This window comes from Malaclemys terrapin, chromosome 11 (genome assembly GCF_027887155.1).
Source record: "Malaclemys terrapin pileata isolate rMalTer1 chromosome 11, rMalTer1.hap1, whole genome shotgun sequence".
NCBI lineage: Eukaryota > Metazoa > Chordata > Testudines > Emydidae > Malaclemys > Malaclemys terrapin.
Genome location: NC_071515.1, coordinates 78,220,459 through 78,228,656, shown reverse-complemented (window position 1 = coordinate 78,228,656; position 8,198 = coordinate 78,220,459). Strand labels below are relative to the sequence as shown.

General features: G+C 55.2%; 1 long non-coding RNA gene across 1 annotated transcript; it reads left to right on the top strand.

Moving 5' to 3' along the window:
• The first annotated feature begins 3,867 nt into the window (after positions 1 to 3,867).
• Positions 3,868 to 8,198, top strand: LOC128845095 (uncharacterized). The gene is made up of 3 exons (XR_008446618.1): positions 3,868 to 4,157; positions 4,891 to 5,057; positions 8,074 to 8,198. It is a non-coding gene; the product is annotated as an uncharacterized LOC128845095 (long non-coding RNA).

Below are 8,198 nucleotides of genomic sequence, written 5' to 3'. Positions count from 1 at the left end.
ACGCGACTGGCCAGGGGCTGGGCGCAGCGTGCGCGCTGCTGGGTCCCCGCAGCAGGCCCCGGCTCGGGAGGTTCGGAGGCGCCAGAGCCGCAGCCGCAGAGCGCCATGGCCGCTTCCTCCCCCGCGGCAGTGGGAGCTGTAGCAGCGGCTGCTCCCGAGTCCCGCTGCCCGGGGGGGAGAACAGCCGCCGCCTGGCCCCGCGGGCCGCCCCCCTCCTCGCCCTACCACCCAACTGAGTCCTGCCTGCTCGGGGCCAGGCCGGACTCTCCCTCACCCCGGCCCCGCGCTTCCCCTGCGTCTCCCGGGCCTCCCTCCAGCGCTTGTGGAGGGAGGGGGAATGGTGAGCCCGGGGAAGAGGTGGGGATTCGGGGAGGGAGCCAATCGGGGGAGGAGGGGGTGGAGTCGGGGCGGGGGGGGGTGCGAGCACTTCCGGGCTCCAGGCTCCGGCGCATTTCCTTGTTTGTCCAGTGTCCCGACCGCACATCAGTCGGGACGCGGGACAAACAAGGAAATATCGGGACAGTCCCGATAAAATCGGGACGTCTGGTCACCCTACCTTCACTAGCAGGACCAAGTACTGATTTTGCCCCAGATTCCTAAGTGGCCCCCTCAAGGACTGAACTCTCAACCCTGGGTTTAACGGGCCAGTGCTCAAATCACTGATCTATCCCCCCCATGCATTAATTTTGGATGGAGTTGGTGTTACCCACACAAAATTCTCTATCACTCATACACTCTAGGGGCACCCACCTGTTACCCTGTTCCTAGGGCTCAGACGTAACCCGTTGTCACGGACTCACAGATCAGGGCCACTCTTGGCCCCATGCAGTCCGTGGGGGGTGCCCCTTTCAGTGAGACAGCCCTTCTCTCCCAGGGTTAGGCCCCTCCACCTCCTGGAGCCGCACCTCCCTGAGCCATAGCATGTCTGTCTCTCGCCATGGACCCCCTCAGGGAGTCCCCTCACTCTGGGGCCCCGCGGCCTCCACCCCCCAAAGGGATTGATGCAACCCTGTTCTCTAGACCAGAGCGACTCTCAGCCAGCGTAAAACAGGAGGTTTATTGAGCGTTGAACCCAGCACAGGAAACTCTCCGGGCCTCAGGCCTGGCCTCCCTCAGCCCAGCACATCCCAGTCTCCCCTGCATCCAGGTGGGCTCTGCCTGCTCCCCCTCTCCAGCCCAGAGCCCCCCTGCTCCCAGCTGGGCATCGGAGATCACCGGCCCCAGGCCCCGCCTCTGTCCATTGTCTTCTCTCCAGGTAAACAGAGTCATAAACAGGGTCCCTGGGCCTCCTCTCCCCTCTTCTGTCCTCTGGCCCCTCGGGCTGGACCTGGCTGGTCAAGTCACCGGGGTCCTCTCCCCGCAGCCCATTGTCCTCCCACTGGCCAGAACCAGCTGCGACTCCTGATCTGGGTCTCCGGGTCGTCAGGTCACCAGTCGCTGGGGTATCCGTTCTCCAGGCCATTGGCTGGGGTCCCAAGTTCCCTCTCCGTCCTCTGTAACCACAAACTCCCTCTCCCCTCACCTCGTTAAACCAGTAACACCCAGGGACACTGAGTCCCACCCCCTCTGCATGCAAACCATTGGAAAAACAAGAAAATCCCCCACTTCGTCACATCCTGTCAATTTAAATACCCCCCCCACACACACACACACCATTCCTAGGGCTCAGGGTGTAATTTTCTGCGGGTTTGCAGGACCTTTTACCAGTGAAAAAGCCTTACACAGTAATATCCTGATCCTCTCTTTATTAACAATCACCAAGCAGAACACACACGCTAAGCACACAATGCCGTGCTCACCACTCCCGTTGGCCAGGCAAGGTCGGTCTCGTCTGGAGTCTGGTTGCTTCAGAGGGTTCTTAGTAGCTCTGATCTTAGGCTGAGTCTTGGGGGTGAGTTCTTCTTCTTCCAGATCTTTCCTTCTTCTTCTTCTTCTTCTTCTTCTGCTGCTGTTCCTTCGCCGCTGGTCTCCTTCTTGGACCCCAGTTTATCTAGTGAAATTTGAGTCCAGCTTAGCTGCACCTTAACCAATTATTTTAGTAAAATTTTACTAACCAATCCTAACAAAATTCTCTAACCAATCCTACCCCACCACCTTAGTTAACTGACACCTAGCAAAATTAATTAGGTAACAGACACAAACAATCCAAGAACCAGACAGAGACCGGACAGATAAACAGTAGGGAAGTGGGGACCATAAAGATAAAACAAAAAAGAAATGAGGATTTCACAACCACAACTGTTGATAAGTGGTTTCTTGCCAGACAGGCTGCTGTCAAACTAAGTTTTCTGTAACCAGCTTAAGATCAGTTTCTGTATCTGGGGATCGTGGGGCTGTTAGGACGGGGTCTCCTTCTTCCCAGCCGGATCGTACATCGTTTAATGTCATTAGATGGAATGTGAGGAGGTGACTTCCTGCTTCTCCGCTAATGTTTGCTGCTCGCTGCTCTTTTAACCTGGCTGCAGACGAAGGCCTGATCCTTACGTGGGGTTGGCTTGGGCACAAGCCAAACAATTGTGACCGTACTGTTGTACATCCAGTCTAAGGAGCAGCCCCCACCCCACAGTTAAGAGACGTTGGACCGTTTTGTCCACCCCCTAATGTCCTCCAGTTGGAGTGTCATGGACCATGTTTATCATTTCCCTTCTCCAGAGAGTTGGGACCCACACACAGGAGAAGGACCTTCCTGTGTCCATGAGGATTCCATCCACCACCTGTAGAGACTGCCTTTATCTCCCCTATAAAGGGTTTAACACGGGTGGCCGTTCTCCTTCTGCTTTAGAAAGTTCTCGGGTTACTTCCACTGTGTCCTTGTCTAATGTTTGCATCTCCTTTACGTCAGGAATGTCAGTTCCTACCGCTCTGGTGGCAGCAATGGGGCACTTAGGACCAAGGTTATGATGGAATGTTCTAGGACCTTCTCCCTCTAGAACTGCCCCGATTGGGCTCCCTCTCGGGCTAATCTATCAGCCTTTCCCTTCTCAACAGCACTGGGGTCTGATTTCGAGTGGGCCTTGACCTTTTTCACTGTAACTGGCCCTCCTGGGACAGTGATTTTTAACACCAGGTCACAGATGTCTCTCAACAGTGATGCACAGGTGATCAGCGACCCATCAGAGGACGTAAGGCCATTGGTTTCCCAACAGGGTAGGAACTCTGGGCACACCCATGCTGAGTCTGAAAACAGACCAGTGTTTTGGTACGAGGTCTTGATGGAGGCCTGGACACAGTGCTCCAATGCACAAGCCACCGCTGCTCATTCAGCATATTGGGCTGAATGTGGGGTGCATGAATATGCTTTCTCCCAAGGTTTTCCTCCTTCCTTCGGGAGGAATGACAGCGATTCCGACTCCTCTGCATGGTTTCCCTTGATCAGAATAACTCAACCCAGCCACACAGAAGTGGTATCCTTTGAAGGAATCTTTCTCCTGGATCAAAAGGAGAAAACGCTTTCTCTCTACCATCCCCCTTAGCCCCTGTTCGTCTGTGTTTGGACAAACATGGGGCTCCCCTTGATACAATAGGGCAGTTGGTAGCAGAGATGGTGTCCTAACAGGTTTCACTGCAATATCCTTCCCTTGTAGAAACAAAGCGCAATGGGCCAGGCGGGCACTGGAGACCTGCCCGTCTTTGACCCGATTGGATGGTAAGAACTGAAGGGGCCTGTGCGATGAGTGAGATATGATTGGGCTGAGGCCAATTAGAAAAGCAAAATGTTGTACGGCCCAACTTGTGGCCAATAAGAACTTCTCACGGTTGTGGTATTTGAGCTCCACTGGAGACATTAAACGTGAGGCATAGGCCATGGGTCTGGTCTTCCCGTGCCTCTCTTGGGAGGCGACAGCCGCTAACGCGTTGACGCTCACTGCCACCTCCAGGTGATCTCAGGATTTGGACTGATCAACACCGGAGCCTTGACAGTGGCCTGTTTCAGCTGGGACGCTGCGTCCGTGTGCTGCTCAGTCCCTTCCCACTGAACACCCTTCTTGAGCAGCTGATACAAGGGACCTGCAGTGGAAGCAAAATTGGGAATGAAATCCCGGTGGAACCCAGTAAAACCCCAAAAGGATCTTCACGCAGCTGGGTCCTCCGGTAACGGCAACTTTGGGATTGCCTCCACCTTTTGCTGCGCTGCGGTTCGACCCAATTTTGTCAAGGTGAGACCCGAGACAGAGACCGGGGGGCGCATGAGCTGCGCCTTGACAGGATTATACTTGAACCCTGCTTCTTTCAGAATGTGCAGGAGCTCGTCCAGCTTCTCCCAATGCTCTTCCTTGGGGCCAGTTGCTAGACAAAAGTCACCGACATCCTGGAACAAAACAGCTGGTTTAGAAAATCGTGCCAGTACCCGCCGCATCTGGGCGTGGACCAATGCGGGACTGGTTTTGTAGCCCTGGGGCAATCGAGTCCAGGAGTATTGGGCCCCCTGGAAGTGAAATGCAAATCCGTACTGTGAATCCCGGGCCACTGGTAGGGTCCAAAAGCTGTTCCTGATGTCTAGAACTGTGAACCACGCAGACTTAATGAGGTCTGGCGTCCTGGCCACCGTAGGGGCACAAGTAGGTGTGACCTGATTTAGACGTCTGTAATCAATTGTGAGACACCAAGAGCCATCTGGCTTCTTAACAGGCCAAATCGGGGAATTGGCTGGGGAAGTACATTAATGTAGGACTCCCTGTGCCAGTAAAGACTTAATAGTCTTGGCTATGTGTGGTGTAGCTGATCTGGATAAGAGCACTGTTTCTGGGCTGGCACATCTCCTCCTTCCACAACAACAGTGACCACCATACACCCACAGTCCTCTTTCTGTTTGGCAAAGGCACCAGCATGTTTGCGGCTTAGGATTTGTAACTCTGAACGATGTGTATGTTCTGCTTGCAATTTGTCCAGGTTGTATTCATCTGGTTCTGGCCCCTCCACTGCGGAGACCATCCTGCACTCAGGCATGATCACCAGCGGGGAATCCATTTCCTGTCCTGTAGTAAACCACAACAACTGATTAGCCCTATCAATAACACAGCCCTGCCTGCCTGCACTGGAAATCAGATCGCAACGAGGTATTCTTTGGGTCTGACAATTTCAGTAATGCGAAAGTAGGGGTCTTTTGCAGGTGACTGATTTGTACTTTAACGGGTTTAGAAAGCATGGCCATAACTCCTAGATAGAGCCTGGCTCCCAGCCCCCCGCTCTAATCATTGGACCCCACTCCCTCCCAGAGCCAGGGAGAGAACCCAGAAGTCCTGGCTCCCAGCCCCCCCCTGCTCTGACCATTGGACCCCACTTCCTCCCAGAGCCAGGGATAGAACCCAGGAGTCCTGGCTCCCAGGCCCCCTGCTCTAACCACTAGACCTCAGCTGGTGTGATGGACAAAGCGGTGCGAACCGCATCAGTCTGACCTACAGTGGACGTTCCAACGGAGTGTAACATAGATGCTGAGGGGAGAAAGGGGCCATATAGCAGGTGCTAACAGAGGGTCTGGGATAGAATGGGGGGGGCTGATTCCCCTTACCCCTGGTTTTCCTGCTGTACCCCTTTCTCCAGGTGTGTAAGTTACATTCACTTTGCACCCCCTGTTCAGTGCCAGATCGGTGCAAGGTACCCGACCGCCCCTGCCCCTCCACCACTGTTCAGGCCCCCCCTGATCTCAGGTACCCCAGGTAAATCTGGAGCAATCCCAGAGACTCCAAAGCAGCTGCTCTGGATTAACGCCTGGGGAGCCAAATCATACATCTCCTCTTTCCCCAGGGACGCTCCGCTAAGACCCAGCATCTGTGTTTCGGGCGCTCCTGCTTTGGGCTGTGGGGATCAGAGCTGGGAGCGACGTAGCACTTGTATGCTCGACGGGGTCAGGCCTGGTCACTGGGTAGCTAGGGGAACGCTCAGAATACTCTGGATGCTGCGTCAGGTGGTCTCCTAGGCAGCCATGAACCGCCCTGAGGGGCTGCCCCGTGGCCCCCACTGGGCCGTTTGCACAGGGGTTTTAAATCTCGGCGGAACCTTGCCCTTGAGGTTTCTGTTCCTGCCCCGAACGGTTAGAAGCGTTGCCGTGTGGCTGTCAAACGGCTGCTGCCCTCCCCCAGAGACGGCTGCATCTCAGCCATCCGGCGCGAACACCTTCTGAGGTCCTTAGGAAAAACGTCATAGACCCAGCACATGACTATTCCCATACGGGGCCTGAAAGCTTCACCCTGGGGCTTCTCCGGCAAACTCCCAACCCCGAGGGAGCAGCCAGATTTATTGGGGGGGGGGGTTGGGAGGGGCTTTTGCAGTGACTCAGTCTCTCTGCTCTGACCCTGGCCATAGTGACTAAGTGGGGACTGGTGCCAGGCCAGTCCCACAGTCCCGCACTCTGACGCATTCCAAGGAGACGCTTTCCCAGCTAGCAGGAGCTCTCCCCTGCGGCCGAGCTGGAAGACAACGAGAATCTGGGCCGGGCTTGGCTTCTGGGAGCTTAGTTGCGGTCGTGATGTCCAGCTGCAACGCTGCTGGGGGCTGGGCTGCCGGGAGACGTCTCCCTGTTCTCAGGAAAGAGCTTTGCTTTTAATCGAAGCCATGCAGAGGAAGCCAGACACGACGCTGCTGGCTGCCTTGCCGCGGGAACCAGTCGCCGCACCAGCGTCGGCAGGAGCTGAGGTTTATCCCAGGGACCTTTCACCCCTCGGGCCGCAGCGGGACCGAACGTGGGTTCCGAGCAGAGACTGGCGGCTGTAGAATCCCAGGGGTTAGAGATGGAAACCACCCCCGTCTCTCCCCAGATTGAAAATCTGGCCCCCCAGGGCAGGACCAGCCCGTCTCTAGCGCCTCGCCCAGTCTAGTATCAGGTGTCCCGTGGGATGGGACGCAGGGCGCAGCCTCGCGCATGTCGCTCTCCAGCCTTTGCCCTGAGGCTCAGCGTCAAGCTTCCCTCTGCCAATCTCCTGCCACGCATTGCTCCTCGCTAGGCCTCTGCACAGCGTCCGGCTCGCTGGTAACACTCCCCAGATATCTGCTCTCTAGGCCCGCTCCCTCCCGCGCCAGCGCTCAGCCAGATTTTGCTCTTTTAGGCCCCGATTCGGCAAGGTACTTGAGCACGTGCCTAATCCTTTGCTGACTCAGGGTTAAACCTCCCCTCCTAATGCCGTCTCCAGCCTCCTGGTCATTTCCAAGGCTCTTCTCCAGTTTGTTCATTTCTTCATTTGAGCCGGAAAGGCAGCGTTTCCCCTTTAAGCTAATCGTCTATTGTACCCTTTCCGAGGGGGCTCTGCCAGCAGTTTCAGCTCCTGTCTCCTCGGAGTACAGATTATGATCTCGATTTTTCAGACGCCTTTCCCGTCAGCGGCCCCCGTTTTCATTTACTCCAAACTTTCTTAAAATGTCTCCTTTGTCTTCTTCTCAAATGTCCCATCTCTGGTCTCAGGCCAAAGGGGAATTTTTCCCCTGAAAGTTTGATTAAAATAATCTGTCCAGCGGTTTTGGAGGCTGGGCGATTGAAAGGCAAGGGAAGATGCTCACGTTATAGATTTAAAAAAAAATCAGAATACGAGCAGCTCCTCTGTTGTCCCCGGGGCTGATGCTGGAGGTTTTACATGACCTGAGCCATGGAGCGTTCCACCAAAGAGCAACAACGACATGAGCACACTCACACACACACACACACACACACGGACGCACACACACTGACCGGGGGGGATCTATTTCACGGCCTGCAGGAGGGCATGTACAAATTAACCGCAGGAAATGATGGTCATTCAGAAGTGAGGGTTTCGAAGCGTTGCTAACCTGTCCACGTAGCATCCGCTGTGTCAGATTCGTGGGGCCAGATTCTGATCTCAGTTACGATGGTGTAAACCTGAAGTAAGGCCAGCTTTGAGCTAGCGTGAGAGCTGTGAAGAAGTGGGAATGTTCATAATGTTTTCTCTGAATACTGTGTGGGTGCCTCAGTTTCCCCTATGCAGTTCTTAAGTATCTAGGTGGTGGGAGAAGGGGGTGTGATTGTTGCAGAGCCCTACAGGGCAGATGTGATGCTGTCTGGACAGAAAATGGCCGACACTCTGTCTCCTGGCAACTAATGGCCTGGGCCCCTCCTCTTCAAAGGTGCCAGCTGAAGGTGTGGGAGAACAAAGGAATCAAGTGACCTCCTGGCCCGGGAAAGGGACAAAGCCCAGAGGAGGAGGGGCTGGAGAGTTTCAGTTTGGGGCTGGCTGGGGACGTGGAGTGAA